Source organism: Pleurodeles waltl, chromosome 7 (assembly GCF_031143425.1).
Source record: "Pleurodeles waltl isolate 20211129_DDA chromosome 7, aPleWal1.hap1.20221129, whole genome shotgun sequence".
NCBI classification, from domain to species: domain Eukaryota; kingdom Metazoa; phylum Chordata; class Amphibia; order Caudata; family Salamandridae; genus Pleurodeles; species Pleurodeles waltl.
In genome coordinates, this window is record NC_090446.1 from 1,065,868,244 (window position 1) to 1,065,888,064 (window position 19,821).

Sequence of the window (19,821 nt, forward strand, 5' to 3'; positions counted from 1 at the left end):
TTCGGTTTTCACTGTTGCAAGGCCTATCCCTCTAATAGGTTAGCATGGGGGCTGCCTTTAAATATGATTAAAGTGTAGATTCCCTTTGGGAACTGATAGACATGTGGAGTTCGGGGTCTCTGAGCTCACAGCTTAAAAATACATCTTTTAGTAAAGTTGATTTTAAGATTGTGTGTTTAAAAATGCCACTTTTAGAAAGTGAGCATTTTCTTGCTATAACCATTCTGTAACTCTGCCTGTTTGTGGATTTCATGTCTGGGCCAGTTTGACAGTTCGGCTGTTTGCACCGCTCTCTAGACAGTGACACAAAGAGAGCTGGGGTGTAGCCTGCATATCCTGATGAGCCATCTGTGCTAGGAGAGAGGAGAGGAGTGGTCACTCACTCCTGAAATGGCTGTGCCTGCCCTCACACAATGCAGTCTCCAACCCCCTGGTGTGTGTCTGGGGCCTGACCTGGGTGAGGCAGGATTTCACAAACAAGAGAGACTTGAAGTAAGCCTACTTCAAAGGCCAAAATGGGTATTAGAAGGGCACCCAAAACCACAGACTTTAGATCACTTCTGGACATCAAGAGGAACCTCTGCCTGGAGAAGAGCTAAAGAGCTGAGGAGAAGTGCTGCTCTGCCTCTGACTGTGCTTTGTGGAGCTATCCTTCAGTTGCTGCTTCTGCCTGGTGAAAGGGTACAAAGACTGGACTTTGTTGTGCATTCCTGCTTGTGAAGAAATCTCCACGGGCTTGTCCTGAGCTTGCCTCCTGTTGCTGAAGTCTCAGGGCCATCAAAGACTTCCCCTGCCAGCACCTGAACTCTCTGCTGAGACTCCTGCCCTGCCAAGTGGTGCCCTATCTAGTTCCTGGGGCCTTGACAGGTGAAGCTGGCGACCAAGATTGAAAATCCACGCACCGACTGCCGTGCGGGGAAATTTCCAACGCAACCACCGAGACGCGACTGAAGATATGATGCGCAACAGTCTCCGCAGCTAAAATCGACATACCCCCTGCAGCGTGGCTGGAATATCCAAGCACACGGTTGGAGAAACGATGCACTCCATCGCTAACAGAGGCTGGTAACATCGTAACCCACACAGCGCAGTTTTGCTAATACCACGCAGCAGAATTTTCGACGCAAACCTTGCTAGGTGCAGAAAAATGATGCAACGCCCGGACCTGAGTGCTGCCCAGATCGAAGCATCTCTCTCCTGCGGAGAGGAAAAATTACGCACGCCGACCCGACCAGAGAAGGAGAAATGACGCACAGTCTTGCTTGAGGATGAGAAATCGACGCACCCCTTACCCTTTCGGCACACACTCGCCTTGCGAGTTATTTTGATGCTACCCAGGTACTTTTCAACGCTAACAGTGACCTGTTTACAAAAGGATTTAAGACTCTTTTGCTTTTAAAATTAATAACTTGACTTGTGTATCTTGGATTTTTGTCGTTTTGGTCTTGTTTTGTTTAGATAAATATTTCCTATTTTTCTAAACCTGTTTTGTGTCATTTTGTGGTGTTTTCACTGAATTACTGTGTGTGTTGGTACAAATACTTTACACCTAAACTCTGGAGTTAAGCCTGCTTTCTTGTTCCAAGCTACCAAGGGGGTGAGTGGTTAACAGAGGGTGATTCTCATTTACCCTGACTAGAGTGAGGGTCCTTGCTTGGACAGGGGTTAAACTGACTACCAACCAAAGACTCAATTTCTAACAAAACTCACCTACCTCCCCATGATTCTACTTCTGATATTTCTACAGTGCTAAGTGTGCACCCCTTTGGAAATACAATCCAGACACAAGACATTAATATTTCAAGATATTTTTTATTCAATAAATTACTGTGAGCAGATAGTGTTGACACCTTTCTTAGTTCAAATGCAGTTGTTTGTTCATATTTTCAGGTTCAGGGGTGGGAGAAACTGGTACTTGAATAAGATTTTGTGTAAAATTCTCTGCATTCCCTTTTGACATGACATCAGTCTGTATTTTCTCTAACAGCAATTTGGGAATAGTTTAGACTATTCTAAACTACATTGGTGATATTACCAGAGTTTCTACCAGCCTCGATACTACAATACTAGCCATGACAGTAGAATACTTACTGGCCAGGTAACAAGCCGATATGCAAACGTTCTGCTTTGGTGTTGACTGCCAAGTTTATATATGCAGCAATTAACATTTCCAAATGTTGGTAAACCGCATGCAAGGTTTTAAAAACAATATATTTTGTGGCATAACCACATAATGGTCATAACCATAGCTCACCATGCTTTGTTTAAGATGAAAAAGTAAAAAGTGTTTTACTTATAGTTGTGTAGATATGTGTGTGGTGTGTTGTGGGTGCAGTGATGATTGAATATGCCCCTGTATCATGTTTTAGACTGCCCCCATTAAACAAAACTTTCATCTGTATGCAATGAGGATTGATGGTAAATGTACACACACACACACACACACACCCACACATATACATTACCTAGTGACAGTCACCACTAGGTAGTGATAGTTAGCATTGCTTTTCCACAGGAAAATTGTTTTTTGTGTTGCTAATAAATTTGGCACCGTTTGGCGAATCTCCACAAAACTTACTAAGAAGGTGATACTTTTTGACCAGTTTGTGCATTGAAGGTTTCAGGATGATCCGTTAAGCCGGGGCTTTAATAAGCCCGGGGGACCGCCAATTCCCTGGGCCAGTGTGCGACTAAGAGCAGGGGTCTGCAGCCCCCGCACCCTGGGGACCACCACCTTGGGGCAATAATGATTTTAAGTAAGTGAAGAAAGTCCGATCGTCTCTCCCACAACCCCAGGGACCACCACCACCTACCTGGGGCTATCAATTTAATTAATATGGGGGGCATGTGGCATCCCTGCATCCTGGGGACCACCACCCCACAGGGCAAATGTTAAATAAATAAAGGGGGTCTCTATAGGAGCGCCGTATCCCAGGGTCCACCACCTCCCTGTGGCTAATTTCTTTGTGGGTGGGGCTTGTGGCCCCCCTCATGGAGCCACTGATGGCCCTGAGGACCGCCATGCCCCAGGGCTCGATCCTGCTATGTCCCGGGGGAGCCCATCCCTGGGACATAGCTGTTTGCTGTGGCTTAGCTGCAGTACTGCAGCTGCAGCCAAACCACAGTAAACACACTGCTGCTTGACAGTGGGACCTTTAAAGCAGGTCCCGCTATCAAGTAGCAGAGCTTTCATCTCTGTCCCCTGCACATGTGCAGGGGACAGAGATGAAATGTTTCAGCAAGGGCATTTTCTTATAAAAAAAAATAATTTAAAAATGAATATGTGAATAAAATAATATGCAGGGACTGTAGGGAAACCATTGAGGGCTCCCTTGCAGTCCCAGAAAGCCCATAAAGGTCTCAGACCTTCACATTGAACTTTGGGGGTTCGAGTCCAGCTGGACTCATTACCATTTCTTTTTTAAATAACAAAAATCTATGTATTTTTAAAAAAATATATACTTTTTTTATATTGGATAGAAATATCTCATTCTAAGTATATCAGACATCAAAGTCTAAATAACTCTATCTCCCTCTCACTTTCTTTCTCTCTTTCTGTCTCTCTTTCAATCAACTCTCCTACTCACACACCCACTCAGAGCACCCACTCACAGACCCACTCAGACACTCACGCACCCCCTCACAGACCAACTCAGACCCTCATGCACTCACTCAGAGCCCCAGTCAGATCCATATGCACCCACGCAGACCCACTCAAGACAGTTATGCACCTACTCAATCAACCACTCAGACTATATGCCCTCTCACATCTATTCTCACACCCAGAGAGGCCTAGGACAACTCCTGCCATGCATGGGCAAAGAGCAATGTTCAGTATAGGGTTAGGTGGTTAAGGAGGGTCTGGCTGCAGGCCAGGTCTTGTGGGCAACTTTCGCTGCACATGGGGGATAGACAGTGCACAGTGTAGGGCTGGGTGGTTATAGGGGGTTGGCGCCAACAGCTGCTGTGCAGGTTCAAAGGCCATGGGCGGTGGTGGATGGATTAACGTAGAGTAATGAAAATTACTATACGTTAAAAAAAACTAGAAATACACTGAAAAAACAAATGTTACAGGGACGTTTTAGTTATGAAATAGAATTTTTAAAAAAAATCATTGAAAAAAACAAAGCTTACAGGGATGTGATAGGCTCACATTTTAAATGTTCAAAACCTTAGAAATTCAGTTAAAGTTATATTTATCTCAAGTAATTATAGCTTGTGCCTTAGGGTAATTATAACTCACTTGCTCGCCATGCACAGTTTTTTTGTCAAAATTTTTACTGCAAATATTACATTGATATTATCAATGATGTTATCAAAGATGTTATGAGTGGCATCATTTGTAGGTGATTAGCAGTGCATGAGGAGGGCACAAGTTATAGTTACCTTAAGGCACGAGTTGTAGTTACTTGAGATAACTCTAACTATAACTGGTGAATTTCTAAGGTTTTGTAAGTTTAAAATGTGAGCCTAACTATAATGTCCCTGCAACCTTTGTTTTTTTCAGTGAATTATATATATATATACATATATAAATGGATACATATATAGTCACTGAAAAAACAACACAATTAACTATAACATGCAGTTCTCCATGCGCAGTGTTAAAAAATGTATAATTTCAGCTGTTGCAGTGATGTCATCAATGATGTCATAGAACTTGTCATGAGTGATGGAATATGCTAGGTAATTGGCAGTGCATTCCCTGCACTCTCCTGAACAGGGAACACCAGTGTCCCAGGGGATGTGGTCCCTGGGACACTACAGCAGATATCAAGCCCTAGGGTATGGAATTCCTAGGGCTGGTTTGGGGCTCAGCGAGGGGGACCACGCATACCCTCCCCAAAATTTAAAACTCAGCTTGAGGGTTGGGGTCCCCGTGGCATCTATGAGGCTAGGGTAGTGGGGCCAAATGCCCCCTCCCCTAAAAAAACAATCGGCCTGCCCTCCAATGTCTGTTTGTCTGACCCTGCACCCTCCTTTTTGCTCACAATGTCCCATGGACCTGCCCCTTTCAATCTACTGGGAGTGTTCTGAAGAGCTGTCACTGCCCCTCCCACCTGCTTTGCATGGTCAGCTGATTGTTGCCTTTCTCTGCCACCTCTACCCCTGCCGGCCCGACTTCCATGCCCCTATCCCGTCCATCCTGTCCTCCATGGTATAATTTGCTGCCACTCCCTTCAGCCCTACATGCTCTGTTGTGCTGCATCTGCTCCTCCTGCCTACCCTGTGTGGTCTGTTGTGAATGGCCTTCCCCTGCCCTCTCTTGCCTCTGTCCAGCCCCTACCCATCCCTTCTGTCCTCCATGGTCCTCTGTGCATGCCCCTGCAGCTTTCCTCATGCCCTCCATGGCCGTTGTGCTGCCACTAACCCCCCTGCTTGCCATGCATGGCCTTCTGTGCTGCCAAAGCTCCTCCATCTGCCATGTGTGGACAGCTTGCTGCCTCTGTCCTTTCCCACCTTACTGCCATTGTCTGTGTGTATGCCATTATTGTCTCAATATTGCCCTCCATGGTGTGTTGTGCTTCAGTGCCCAGCCCACCTACCCTCCATGGTCAGCTTGCTGCTCCAGCCCTGTCCCCTTGCCCCTGGCCCTGTGTTTTTCATGTGCAGGCCCCTATCCTCTCCCTCCTGCCTTGTCTGATCTGTTGTTAGGCCCATTCCACCACCCTCCTTCCCTTCATGTCCATTATGCTGCAACTGTCCCTACTGTCTGTCCATTGTGGTCAGCTTGCTGCCCTTGCCTCTTTCTCCTCTGCTCTCTGTTGTCCATGTGCATGGCCCTGCCTGCTCTCAAATGTTTTCCATGTTTTGTTGGCTGTGCTGCCATCCCTCTTGCCTTGTGTGGTATATTGTGCTGCTCCAACCCTTGTGCTTGCCCTGTAAGGTCAGTTTGGTGCTCCTTCCCATCCCCTCCTGCCCTCTGTTATCCGAGTCCAAGTCCCTACCCCATTTCTCCTGCCATCAGTGATCCTATGTACCATACTTGCCAGTATTTTAAACTTGGTAAGAGGGAACCTTTGAAAAAACAACCTGGGAATTGATTTTCCCCATTGAGTTACATTGAGAAAGAGGAGATTTTAGGCAGGAGACGGTTAAAATAAAGCCCTTTTGGGCTTAAAAACATTGGGAGTCTGAATCAGGTCTGTTGGCCTGCCTCTTCCTTCTGACCTCAATGTTATACTGCCACAGCCTCTCTTGCCTGTCTGGCATGGTTGGTTTGTTGCCCCTATCCCTTCGTTTCCCCTGCACTCCATGTTCTGTTGTGCTGTTGTGCTCCCACTGCCCCTGCCTGCACAGTATGGTCGACTTGTTGCCTCTGCACCCTTCTCCGTACCCTCAATTAACTGAGTCTGTGCCCCTGACATCTTCCTCCCACAATATTCTAATGAACAACTAGATTGCTAACATTCTATATTTCTTACAAATGTGTGGCACACCTGATGGCATCTTGATGTAATCAAAACTGTAATACCTAAAGCACTTCCTTTAGAAGTTATAAAAATAAGAGGGTCTTATTCCCATAGAAATGATGGTTAGGGCTCAAAAACTAAAATGAGGACATATTTTCTGAGTTCTGAAATAGCAACAAAGCACTTTTAAATTATTTGCTATCTTTATGTGTTTTTATCCAGTTGATCATTTGATTATATGTTGCACTTAGGGTAGAGAATGTGGCATTATAGCCACAGCTGCAGACTTTGCAGCTGGGGAACCAGGTTCGAGTTTCGGCATCAGCACAACATCCTGTGACTCTCGGCAAATCACTTAATCTCCCCATGCCTAAAGCCCAAAAGGAATGTGTTCATATGTAAAGTAACTGATGCTCATGTAGAGCACTCTAATACCTTTGAGTCTAAAACTTCAAAAAAACATACAAATTAAGTGTTTTGCACACTTCTGTCATTGAACTATACATGAGAAACATTTGGGTGGTATTTGTGCTATATTTGGGCTCTTTCTTCTTGGTCACCATCTTGGAAGACTTGTTTGTGATGAAGCCGCCAAATTTTCTCACTTACTGCAGTATCTTCAGTAGAAAATACTTTCCTTTTTCCACTTTAAATCCATCAAGATGACAGTCAGATGTGCCACACTTTTGGCATAAATTCAGAATGTTAGCACTCTGGTTGCTCATCTGAACACTGTAGTAAACTGCTGATCACCAGGGAATTAACTGGCAGTCTGCTGTTGTTGTTGAAAGTGCCTGTTTCTGTCTACATGTCAGAATGTTTTAAAGAAATAGAAGAGAAAGATATTGGAGAACTCACTTGAAACTTATCCTATTTTTTCTTTTTATGGCACTAAGCATAATTTCTTGAACCCCCTCATTTTTTCTGTTTTAAATTATTTGTTTTAAGTTTTACCAGTTTAATTCAATCAAGATGGCTCCAGGTGTGCCACACTTTTGTCATAAGTAAGACTGTTAGCACTCTAGTTAAACACTCTGGTAGGCAGCAGTAAAACACAAGGCGATCAACTGACAGGTTGCTCCAGTTGGAAGTACATATTTTACTGAGAATGTCAAACTTCATCCTCACATGGCTGAGAAAGTGTGAATTTACAGAAATTATGCTCTTATTTTAGCTTCTGGAGAACCTTCCATAACCGCTATGGGAAAATCATGAGAAAACTGTTTTCTCTCAATCATCATTCATGAAATTCCAGCAGAAGGCTTTTTCACAGAGTAAAATCACCTTAGCAACAAATGATTTATATTGTAACTAAAATCTGTTACCACCCTTTATACGTTCTCCTTTTTGTGAGCCTCAAAACCTGCCATTTATTACAATGCATTTCAATGGGATATTATCATGTAAATTAGTCCCAAGATGGCTGCCATCACTTTCTGGTTGAGGTGCTGACAGCCAATGAGATCGCCCAATGAGATTTGTGCTTAGGCTCTGCCCAGATATACAAATTTGGACTTCCTTTAATGTCTCGAAGACTACTGAATGGATATACACCAAATAAAAAAAAAGAGAGCTTTGTGGACCAAGAGCTAACCTTCTGCCAAATTTGATGCAATTCCGTCCAGCGGTTCAGGCTGCAGTTATGTCTAAAATCCCTATGGAAATTAACATGAGAAACACACTTTTTTAGATTCCCCCTTTTCTAGCCCCCACTTGATGGATCACCCTGAAACTTTCCACGCACAACAAGACCCAACTTTACACTTTTTCGGGTAAATGTCATGGAGATTCATCAAACGGCACCAAAGACATGGTCAAGTCAAAAAACGCCTTTTCTGTAGAAACTATGGTGGTCATTCCAACCCTGGCGGTCCATGACCGCCGGGTTGGAGGACCGCGGGAGCACCGCCGACAGGCCGGCGGTGCTCCCAAGGGCATTCCGACCGCGCGGGTAAAGCCGCGGTCGGACCGGCAGCACTGGCGGGCTCCCGCCAGTGTACCGCCGCCCTTTTGAATCCTCCAAGGCGGCGCAGCTAGCTGCGCCGCCGAGGGGATTCCGACCCCCCCTACCGCCATCCAGTTCCCGGCGGTCCGCCCGCCGGGAACCGGATGGCGGTAGGGGGGGTCGCAGGGCCCCCGTAAGAGGGCCCCTAAATGTATTTCACTGTCTGCTGCGCAGACAGTGAAATACGCGACGGGTGCAACTGCACCCGTCGCACAGCTTCCACTCCGCCGGCTCGATTCCGAGCCGGCTTCATCGTGGAAGCCGCTTTCCCGCTGGGCTGGCGGGCGGCCTGAAGGCGACCGCCCGCCAGCCCAGCGGGAAAGTCAGAATTACCGCCGCGGTCTTTCGACCGCGGAACGGTAACCTGACGGCGGGACTTTGGCGGGCGGCCTCCGCCGCCCGCCAAGGTCAGAATGAGGGCCTATGTCCTAACTATAACTACTTAATGGCGACTGTGGTGGGGGCACAAGTTATAGTTACCTAAGGGCGCAAGTTCTATTTACTTAAGTTAACCATAACTATAACTGCTGAGTTTCTATGGTTTTATGCAAGTAAATTCAGAACCTCACTATAATGTCCCTGTGACATTTGATTTTTCAGTGGATATATATTTATATACATACACACACACTCAGAGAGAAAGAAAGAGTGTATGAAACAATACTTATGTCTTTATCTGTATTAATCTGTCTCCTTTTTCAATGATGATCTGTAAATGGCCCAATATGTATAAAAAGTAAAATGGGCTTCAACTGTTTCTGACATTTTCTTGGAGACAACCAAAAAAACCCTCCGTAAAGTTACTTATAGTTTGTATCCATTTTTTGATTGGCATTACTGTCCTTCTGTGCTTAGAAATGCACCATTTTCCTCAAAGCTCATTAAAATGTCCTTAGAGAACAAGCCTCAAATGCACCTTTATTCTAAAATTCATTGTGCTAATCAGTGACTCTGATTCAGTGTTTCCTTCACATGCATCTTTTTTCACAGTTTCAAACAATTTTCTAGAGAAAGGTGCTTTAGAAATTCTCTGAAAATGTCCTAATGTCCCAACACAGTTGGCTGTTGGTCATATTTATCCAATAGTACCGGCTTAATCGTTCCCAAGAACTCCTTTGGAAGAATCTCAAAGTCCCATTGTAAAGGTGTTTGTCAGTCCAACAGTTTATGTTTGAACCAAATCAGTCAAGAATGTCTGGCTGTCTATGATAAACATAGTGGCAAGATATGTTTATTGTTTTAGGAGAACATTTTCTTATCTATTGGCTGTCAAAAGTAAGGTGGCTAAAGAAGTGTGATACAACAATTGTTAAAAGAGAAAGAAACCAAAAGTTCAAGAATTGAGTACCCTGTTCAACAGGCGCAGAACGAACCCTCCTATATGTAGTGCCTTCTCTGTTCTTTGAACCTAGTGAAAGCAACTTCCTAAGTCGACTTCCTATGTTTGTACTAGAAATGTAGCAATCATCCTAAAAGATAAGACCCCGTGCACATTTTGGACATAACACTGCTCATAAGCAATGACTTTTAATGAGAAACTTAACCATTTGTTCAGTGGGGCAAAGCTAAACCTACACTACAGAAAGGTCTGCCATGAGTTAGTATATGTATTCACAAACCCTATGCGCCAGTCTCTGTAGCACCCGCGGTTGGCTCAGGACACTGGGAGCAGTTTCTATATTTCAGCACTTTCAAACGGAGAATTCACTGTATTGTAGCCACTGTAACTAGTACACTAATGAATAGAACTGCCATTGGAAATGGCTCCCAGATGCTTGGCAATTTACCAAGTATGCAACATTCAATACACTAACTGAATGCACACCCAAGCCAGACAGTAACAAATTGAATTGCATAGTATAACAAGTATTGGTATTTATTGGTATTCAGCTACCTAGGATACAGACACACCCTAGAAAATATAGAACATTTAAACATGTGCCTTTACAATGTATTAACACTGAAGCTTCCTATACTCACTCACTCCTACTGTACCAAGTTTGACCACTACACATATGTAACGATCTATCAGACAGGCAGTCATTTTTAAGGGAATAACTGGCACCAAGTGGAGAGAGCGAAAGTGCTCCTACAGACTGTAAAGCAAGTTAAGCTCTTGAACTCTAGCTGGTTATGATGCAGGTATGGTACTGAGTATGACAGAGCCTACAGCGCACCAACAAATTGACCACCACTTGGTGGGCGGATGGTCCTGGATGATGAGAGCTGGGGCCCAAATTGCCAAACACCACAAATTGATTAAGTATTCATTTGTACACTGTTTATGTGACATTGTAGAGGACACACCAAATATGGCTAGTCACTGAAATGGACCCAGTCTACCCTAAGATTGAAGCATCACAACAAAGGAAGGGAGGGGTGCACACACACATAGACTTGTGATCACAATCTACACCTATCTTCCACTTTGGTCATGCACACTTGGTGAGGGTTACACAGATGGTGTTCACCAATATTTTACTTACATTATTTGTAGGTGTATTGTGGGATTCTCAGAAGTTCTCTTTCCTGTTCAGTGGCCTTAAGATCCACTCTCTCATCATTTACTGTCCGTTGGTTCTTCAGCACCAAGTGAATAATCTTGCTCTTAATTTTACTGAAACTTATTTATTACCATGTAGACCACTATGTATTTCAAGAAACTCCTCGCATTTTGCAATCCCAATACAAATTCTAATGTCAAGCAAAACCCAGACTCAGAATGAAGTTCATTGACCAGCATTCTCAGACAATTCAAGTCTAGCTTACGTTAATTGTTTCCATTCCACATATGTTGGACTGATTTAAAAGGTTTCTGCATATAACTGTAGCAAAAGCTGCACTTAAATCTAAGTATATAACACATATGTCACTCTAATAAAATCTATCTGCCCGGTCCTAAAACTTTATTAGATTTGTTTGATGTGACATCCCCTCCCGAACCTGTGCAATAAAAAGGGCCGAATTTGTTGAGCTGCCAATTAATAAACTCTTGTCAGGTTTTCAGATTGGGTGGGATATAACACTCTCAATTCATTAAATGTAAATGTTTTCTATTGCATATTCATTAAAGAAATCCTTGATGGATTTTACTACTTTGGTTTTACCAACTTTGGCTTTAATTGTGGTGCATGTCATCTCCGGTTGAATTTAATGATTTTTGCTATATTTTGTCTTGATTCTGTTGCCTGATCCACAGGCTGAATGAATTATAGTATAAATGCTCTCTGTTTCCTGTTTTGCAGGGACAAATTAGTGCTTTAATTCATCAGTCTTCCGGTGTACTTCCTTTTACTAGTGAGTGATTCACCAGAGTTGCTAGTGCAGCTGCTGCAAGCAAACAATGATCCAATCATCTGCAAATGGTATACTTTTGTACATTGTTAGATCTCAGATCTTCCACCACCTTTTCATAACAATTCTAACCATATGTATTAATTCTGTTGATATCCAGCAAGCATGATGGGACAATCTTAACTCAAATGCTAACACAAAAAAACAACACTCTTTACCTTGACTTTTCTTTTCTCTACACAGACCACAACGCCACAGATTTCACTGTTCACACTATTCCATTGCACAAAACACACTTTCCAGCCATAGATTTCAAATGTCGCCTTATCACAATAGTTACCAATTTTCAAAACTATTTTAGCCACTAAGGTTTACAAAGTTAGCGTTACTCATCTGGTGAACAGTGATGGTGTAGATTTGTGTTACATGTGTACTATGGGCACTGGTCTATCTACATTTTATTTCACAACAGAGTCTGAGTCTTTGCTGCTATCACTTCTATCTGAAAATGTAGAGGAATTCAGACCTAGAAACGGAAACCTCCGTTTAGCTTTTTACATGTTACCATAGTCAGCATGTACATCATTGTGTTATTAAACTAAATAACAAAAGGGCAGAAGTGTGCTCTTTGTGGAAATGTAATGATGTAATTATGCTCCTGCATAGCCGGAAATTAAATGCTCTCGTACCCTTCGTTGATGTATTGCAGATAATTAGAATGTAGATTACATATTTCATTGTGTATGAATGGAATACTGCCAGTCTCTTTGAGGGTCTGCTAAAACACGACTTCCCCTTGAAGATAATTTGTAAAGTCTGGGGGTACCCGGCATAGAATGCACACAACTGCTAGATGTTTGGGTGCATCTAGCTGAGGAAGCAGACAGTCAGCAGACATGAGTCACAGCCAGGAGGGAGGACAGATAACATAAGCATTTCATGGGATGGGGGTGAAGCAAACGTGATTTGTTTATTCACAGTGCATTACCTGCAAATGTGTTTTCAAGTTACGGACGTTTTATAGGCTTTTTTAATAAATCTTCACTATTTCCGTCTATTAATTTACAGAAGAAAAGACAGGTCGTTTGTTGGCTGGATTGCTGGAACTGCTCTTGAAGTAACACCAAGACATGGTTTGGGTTAAGTTTTGCTCCTCTGGGTGTGACCCTCCCACCCAGTAACATATTTCTTATAAAGAAATGTGAGCCTTAGCAGCCTGTGTTGCAGTAAATTACGAAAAATATCGGAAGATAGCACATTTTTATCTGTTCTAGGGATAAAGGCTATGTTAATTAATAAAAAGCAAAAACAAGAAAAACAAATTGTTAAGAACTTCAAGGGTCATTGTGCTTTCTTTCAAGGCGATGTAGTGCCATTCAAGCGTATCTCAAAAGTTAGAAGGTCAGTGTCATTTCCGTGTTCCCGATTAGAAGTAGTAAAAGTACTGGCATCATATGGTCAGGGCCGCACTGGAAGTAATTGGAATCAAATATATCAAGTTTTGTGTCAGAACGTATTTTGGGAACTGTGATTAAGGGCCAGATGTAGCAAAGTTTTTTACCCATTCTGTGTCTATGGGAAAAAGTGTTCCTCTTGTACAGACTTCTAAACGTACATTATTTTCGAACATCTATGCTTATGCCTGCTGAGAATAAATGCTAAAATGTGTCCCTTTACCTTTCTTGGGGAAAATGCCTTTAAGTGTCTGAATAGCGAAGAGCACATCCTGTTTCCACCAGACAATGCATTAAATATTATTAGCCCAGTAAAAAAGAGCTGTTTTGGTCCACACTACTAAAAACTTGCCCTGGTTGCATGGCACTAAATATGTCACCTATTGCAGTGGCATTCAATAAATGGTTGATACACAAAACACATGTAATTACCACCTCATTCTTATCCCCCTTCCTCGTCCCTACATTGGGAGGTTACTCAGAAAGGATTTATCTACCTTATCCCTAAAACAAACATACTGAAAACAAACTCACACCGGGCTCCTAACTGCGACATAAAGAGGGACTGAACCTATGATACTTCCTGAACTAACAAACAGCTCAACAACTTGAGTTACCGCCCCCTAGGAGTTACGAGATCTACAGAAACTCAACTGATTATCAATATTTCACTTGGAGATTACACCTCCTAAAAGAAAGTGAAGTACTGGTAGAAAACGAGAGAGGGGAATATGTACCGGAATTGCCAATTCACCCAGCAAGTCCTCTTCATTAAAGAGACTCTCAGAGCCTCACTTGCAATCTAGGCTGATAATTCAACCTCCCACCGACTTACTTGTACCAGCAGTATCAGTACCCACTAAAGTTGGGGGGCTACCAGTAACATTTCCGGGCCACTCTAATGAGACATTTATGGGCACATTAGCATATGGCAGTAACTACTGTCTCAAAGTGTGACTTTAATGCCTGCCTCAACTTGAGTCACATAATAACTTGCTTTTAGGTTATTAACTTACCTTATGCGTGGGAAACAACACAGAGATACACAGTCTATGTTGGTTGTTATATGTACGGTGTAGCTAGGCTCATGAATGTGGCTGGTGCACTGTGGCCTGGAGAGAGAAAGGTTCCAGACAGAGGGTCACTGCCAGGGTAGGTAACGTGTGGATGTGGGTTCAACAAGGGAACTAGCCATTACTATACCTAAATCATCATTGTTTAAGAGTAGTGCTGATGGGCTACTAACAGTATCGGTGCTGTTAGCTCTTCTACAGCCAAGCACAGGCCTAGCCAGGGAGTGACATAAACTTCACAAGGATGTCACAACTCTACGTTATCATTTCTTGCAATAAGTTGGCCACCTGAACGCCACAGGGTGTGCCTACTATCAGTGCAACAGATCATTGAAAAAACGAATTCTAAGTAGTCACTTTAGTCTCTGTCAGGGATGACTGGCAGCACTCTTTCTGCTAATCCTCTACTAAAGTTAACATGAATCAGTTTATGAATGATATATCTGTTCACTCCAAGGTGTGGCTTGAACCTGAGACTCCTGATTGAAGTCGGGGAGCAATGAATCCTCTCACAGATTCTTTTACCCAAGGTCTCCCTTTACCGTCTGCGCTCAGCTCACTTGTAACTGTTAGTTCCCCATTTGGTTTACTCCATAGTAGATTATGGCAGACATTGAGTTAGAGAAAGACAGTTTCCCTCCCATTGTAAAATGGAGCCTGGTGGATGTCCACTCGTGTACATAAGTATGGATTGCTTGCAAATATTTACTTCAACAAGTAAAAATGTAATTTACCTTAAATGTTCTATGACATTAATTGAGTGATTTCGCATTTTGAGGAAATGCCATGTTAATAAGATGCCCCCGAAACATACCATTGCATGGCATTACAGTAATATGTTGGAGAAGTTATACAGTATGACCGGGTATTATGTTATGTAACACATGAATATTGAAACTGAACAATACATACTTTAAGGAGTAGCATTACTCAAAGGAGCTACCCATGCATGCACACCCACTTATGAGCTGACAACTTGTTTTATTTTGCACTTCATACTACACTTCTACCTTTTCTAAGTGTTGTGAGTGACAAGTGTCATTGTTACCAAATTTATCTCAATTTATCAATTAGGATAGATGCTGAGTTGTTTTTTCCAGAATACAAAATTGTGACTTACACATCACTGGATGACCGCTCATAGTTCATGAGTGGAGGGAGTGCTTGTCTGTCTCCAATCCTAGTTCTGTTTGGATACATTTCCTCGCTATTCTTCTGTTCATCCAGTTCCTAAAGCATTTCTTATTTATCCTTGCTTTTGATTGGATGAGGTGTGTCCATCAACATCTGACGTCATGGAACTGCATTTGTTTTTTTCATGTTTAATTTCTTACTTAGTACTTAATCAAAGTGCATGTGCTGCTCATTCCTCTGCCTCAATTCCTATGCCTCTGCCCACATTCTTTCCCTTTGATCTCTAAACCTTCCCCACCTCATATCGACCCTTCCACCTACCTTCCCAGAAGTGCCCCGAGATGTGCATAACTCCTTCAACAGAACAGGTTCCTGAGGTCATGCTTGGTAATGTCCTAGATGTTTCCCTCAGCACTTCACTATACCGCGTGGTACTCTCTTTCCTTATACCTCTGCCATCTCATCTCTCTGCTCCAGCCTTTGTCCCATAATTGTCCAGACATAAGCTTGAATTGTGTTACACACTCGATGGCTGGTTTGGTGATACCCTGGATCTTGTCCTACAGCACTTCTCTGTCCCTCTAACTCCCCCCTTTCCACCGTCACCCCTCCCCTGCCCCATGCTGTCCACTGTTATCATCTTTATTAATAGCAGACGCTTTTAAAATGTGACAGCAGTGACCACACCAATAGTGAAGACTAAATATTGTAAAATTATAGAAAACAATATCTTCATACTTTCACGATGACCAGGATGATGCAGCAGCTGGTCGCCATTAAGGCATTTGCCATTGATACTGCATTTCAAAAGAAGCAGCTTTGGCAAAGCCAAGAACATTCAGAGCGTTAGCAAAGAGAGGCCGGTTGATTCTGTCAATGTTTGTTATTTAACTACATTGTTTGTGCGGTGTAATTCATCAGGAAATAGGAGAAGGCAATACAAGACACTGGTTCCTTCGCACCAGTCTAAGCACAAATCCTGAAGATGGGGATGCATGAGAATGTGATGAAGGAAACAGAATCTTAAACCAATAAATAGCTCAAGAACCATAGGAACAAATGTGAACATATTATCACTTAGCATAGATTAAGAAAGGCCATTTGTTTAGGGGGAAATGTGCACTCTAGAAATACTGTTATTGTCTCCAATGCAGTGAGTCAATGTTTTAAAGTTGTAAATAGCCCTAAGGTTACTCAAAGCCAAATATATATTCTGCATAGGATATTGTGTTACAAGAAAAGGATAGTTTTAGCCTGAATTCTACAAAATGTAGGTAACAATTCTGCAGTGTGATAGGAACAAACAAACAATTACTATCTTGATTTCTATAGCTTTTTTAGTTGCAACATGGAAATAGTAAACACCAGAAGTTAACTTCTCTGACTGCAAAACATTTTATCCGACAACATATGAAAAATTAATGACCAAACAGCTTTAGTAAAGTCTACCTCTGAAGGAGCAAATCCTATGCAGAGATCTCAGCACACTAAGGAGCTTATTTAAAATATGGTAGGCCGTATTCTGTTTCCAAAGAGACATATACAATTTTCCATATTCAGACATTTCTGTCAGGCAGGAGATATATCTGTGCCTTCATTCTATCCACGCTAAAGGTTCAGGTTTTACTGTATGGACAAGATGTTGAATGCATTTGCACAGTAACTTTTTTTGTTTTTCAAAAACAAAATGCCAATGTAGGAGTTTGTTGTTGAAAACCAAAGAAGCAATGGCCCTGATGTGCTGGGAGTTTTATCCCATTGTATGGTGGTCATTAATTCTATTTCCTGTTCAGGCTTGTTAGGCTTCCCTTGCGGTCCCAAACAGAAAATAATGATGTTGGAAAAACTGCCCTTAACATGGTGCATGGTCTTTGGTACTGGTCAATGGTAATAAGTCAGTTGCCCCTTCAGTCAAAAGGTTCTACAGCCTAAATCTGCTGTCAGAAACATGGCGGTTCTCTTAATAAATTGGAGAAAGAGCAGAGAGGGTACTCCACCATATTTTTGGCGGGGTACCCTGTCTGCCAAACCTTAAATAATTCCTCTGGGGGGTTGATCTGTGTCTGTTTGGAACGTAATAACATTCAGGTCATTTTTGATACATAACAGAATGCTCCTATGTGCCAGAATCCCACAGGATCCCAGGCATTGTCAGTTAGACAAAAAACCCCACTAACGAACAGTATATTTTTGAAGAATTCTTTAACATTCCTTAGTCAATATTCTTTCTTTCGTTTTTTAAAAGCATCTTAAATTTTCCATGCTTCCATTTACAGCAGTCTGCCTACAAAAGCGAATTTTATTAACCTTATGTATTAAGAGGATAGCAATGGTTAACAGTTCTATCTATTATTACGCATCAAAAGACAGATTATATATGGAAGTGCATTATGCAAATGAGCAATGTTATCAAAAGTATCAGAAGTTAAGTTTGTGCTAACATACTGAAGCAGGTCCCCAGCCTAGGAGATTTCACAACAGAGCTCCTGTGCACGAATTGAACATTGTCGCTACCCGACGTGCACGATATCTGTCTGTCAAAGCCCAATCTCTGAAGCCATTTTCTTGTCATCAAATAAAATGATGAACCCTTATTGTTAGATACAATATTTTGTCTAAATACCTTTATCATATACTTGATTGTAATACATGTGTTGTACCTCTTTTTCAAGAAGGTATTTTTGTTTTAGTAGTAAGTGGCATTTTTTAAATGCTTATTTTATCAGCTGTAACAAAAGTGCAGTCAATGGCTCAAATTAACAAAACAAATATGCTCACATTTATAAACCCCTCAAGGCACAAACGATAAGTGAACAGGGTGGTCCTTTAAGAGTGCCACAGGAAAAAATAGGGGCATATTTATAGTCTGTTTGTGTCGAATGTGCGTCAAAATTTTTGACGCACAATCGGCGCAAACCCTGCCCCATATTTATACTTTGACGTCCGACCCTGCGGGCGTCAAAGTTCCACCATGTGCGTCATTTTTTGGAAGGGGGAACCAGCCTTGCGTTAATTATATGCAAGGTAGGCGTTCCCTTCCAAAAAATGACTTTAAGGCCTGTGCCCCATATTTATACTCTGACGTCATTTTGACGCACAGGAGGGGGCAGGCCTTAAAAAACGGCGCCCAGCCTGATGGGCGCCGTTTTTTAACGCCTGGGTCAGGGCAGGCGTTAAGGGACCTGTGGGCTCAGAAGGAGCCCAGAGGTGCCCTCCCATGCCCCCAGGGACACCCCCTGCCACCCTTGCCCACCCCAGGAGGACACCCAAGGATGGAGGGACCCATCCCAGGGAAGTTGAGGTAAGTTGGGGTAAGTATTTTTTTTCGTTTTTTTTTGTGGCATAGGGGGGCCTGATTTGGGACCCCCTACTTGCTAATATGCCCAATGACCATGCCCAGGGGACATAAGTCCCCTGGGCATGGCCATTGGGCAAGGGGGCATGACTCCTATCTTTGCTAAGACAGGAGTCATGTCAATGGAGGTTGGGCGTAAAACAAATGGCGCAAATCGGGTTGAGGCCTGAATTTTGCCTCAGACCTGACTTGCCCCATTTTTTGACGCCCAACCTCCATTTTCCCCTACGCTGGCGCTGCCTGGTGTGAGTCATTTTTTTTGAAGCACACCAGTCCGCAGCGCCGGCTAACGTCATTCAATAAATAAGGCGCTCGCATGGCGCTTTGGAATGGCGTTAGCCGGCGGTAACATTTTTGACGCACAACTGCGTTGGTGCAGTTGTGCGTCAAAAAGTATCAATATTGGCCATAGTACTTTATCGCTAACATCCTGGTCTCCTTGGTAACATGACTTGCATGGTTTGAGCTGATCAAACTATTCTGGCATTTTTGTTCAGTTAGTTGGCTACCCTTCACAAAATATCTTTTTTTATTCATGTAACTTGTATTCCAAAAATGCATGCATTAAATAAATCTGTCGAAATCATACTTGTTTTAGAAAAAACAATAAGCAGTTTTACTTTAAAGAGAGTTACATGTGCATTTCCTATACCTGTAGTCCAAGATTATAGAGCATAAGTGTCGGATAAAACTGTGCATTATGGCAGAATAATGACACCACAGGGTTCTGGCTTTTAAAAAGAACACGCATACAAAGGTGGGATTGCGATTGTGCACACTATTATAAAATTACTATTTGTTTGTATTCACTTAACTCAATCATTATAATCAGTTCCGTATATTGTAAAGGCACATAGGAATTAAAACATGGAACCCTGGGAGACGGTCCATGCCATGAAAGTTGCAGAGGAAGATGTTCTGGAACCCTGTTACATCCTAATGAATGTTCAATTTTCCACGTTGGATCGTTGTACACTGGGTGTAAGGAGTGCCATTGGCCCTCCTCCACAAACCAGTCAAGATTGCAGATAGTGAGGACTGATTTCCTGCAAAGCGGTATAGGCAGTCTGTCTCGAAGAAGAATCCTCTACTG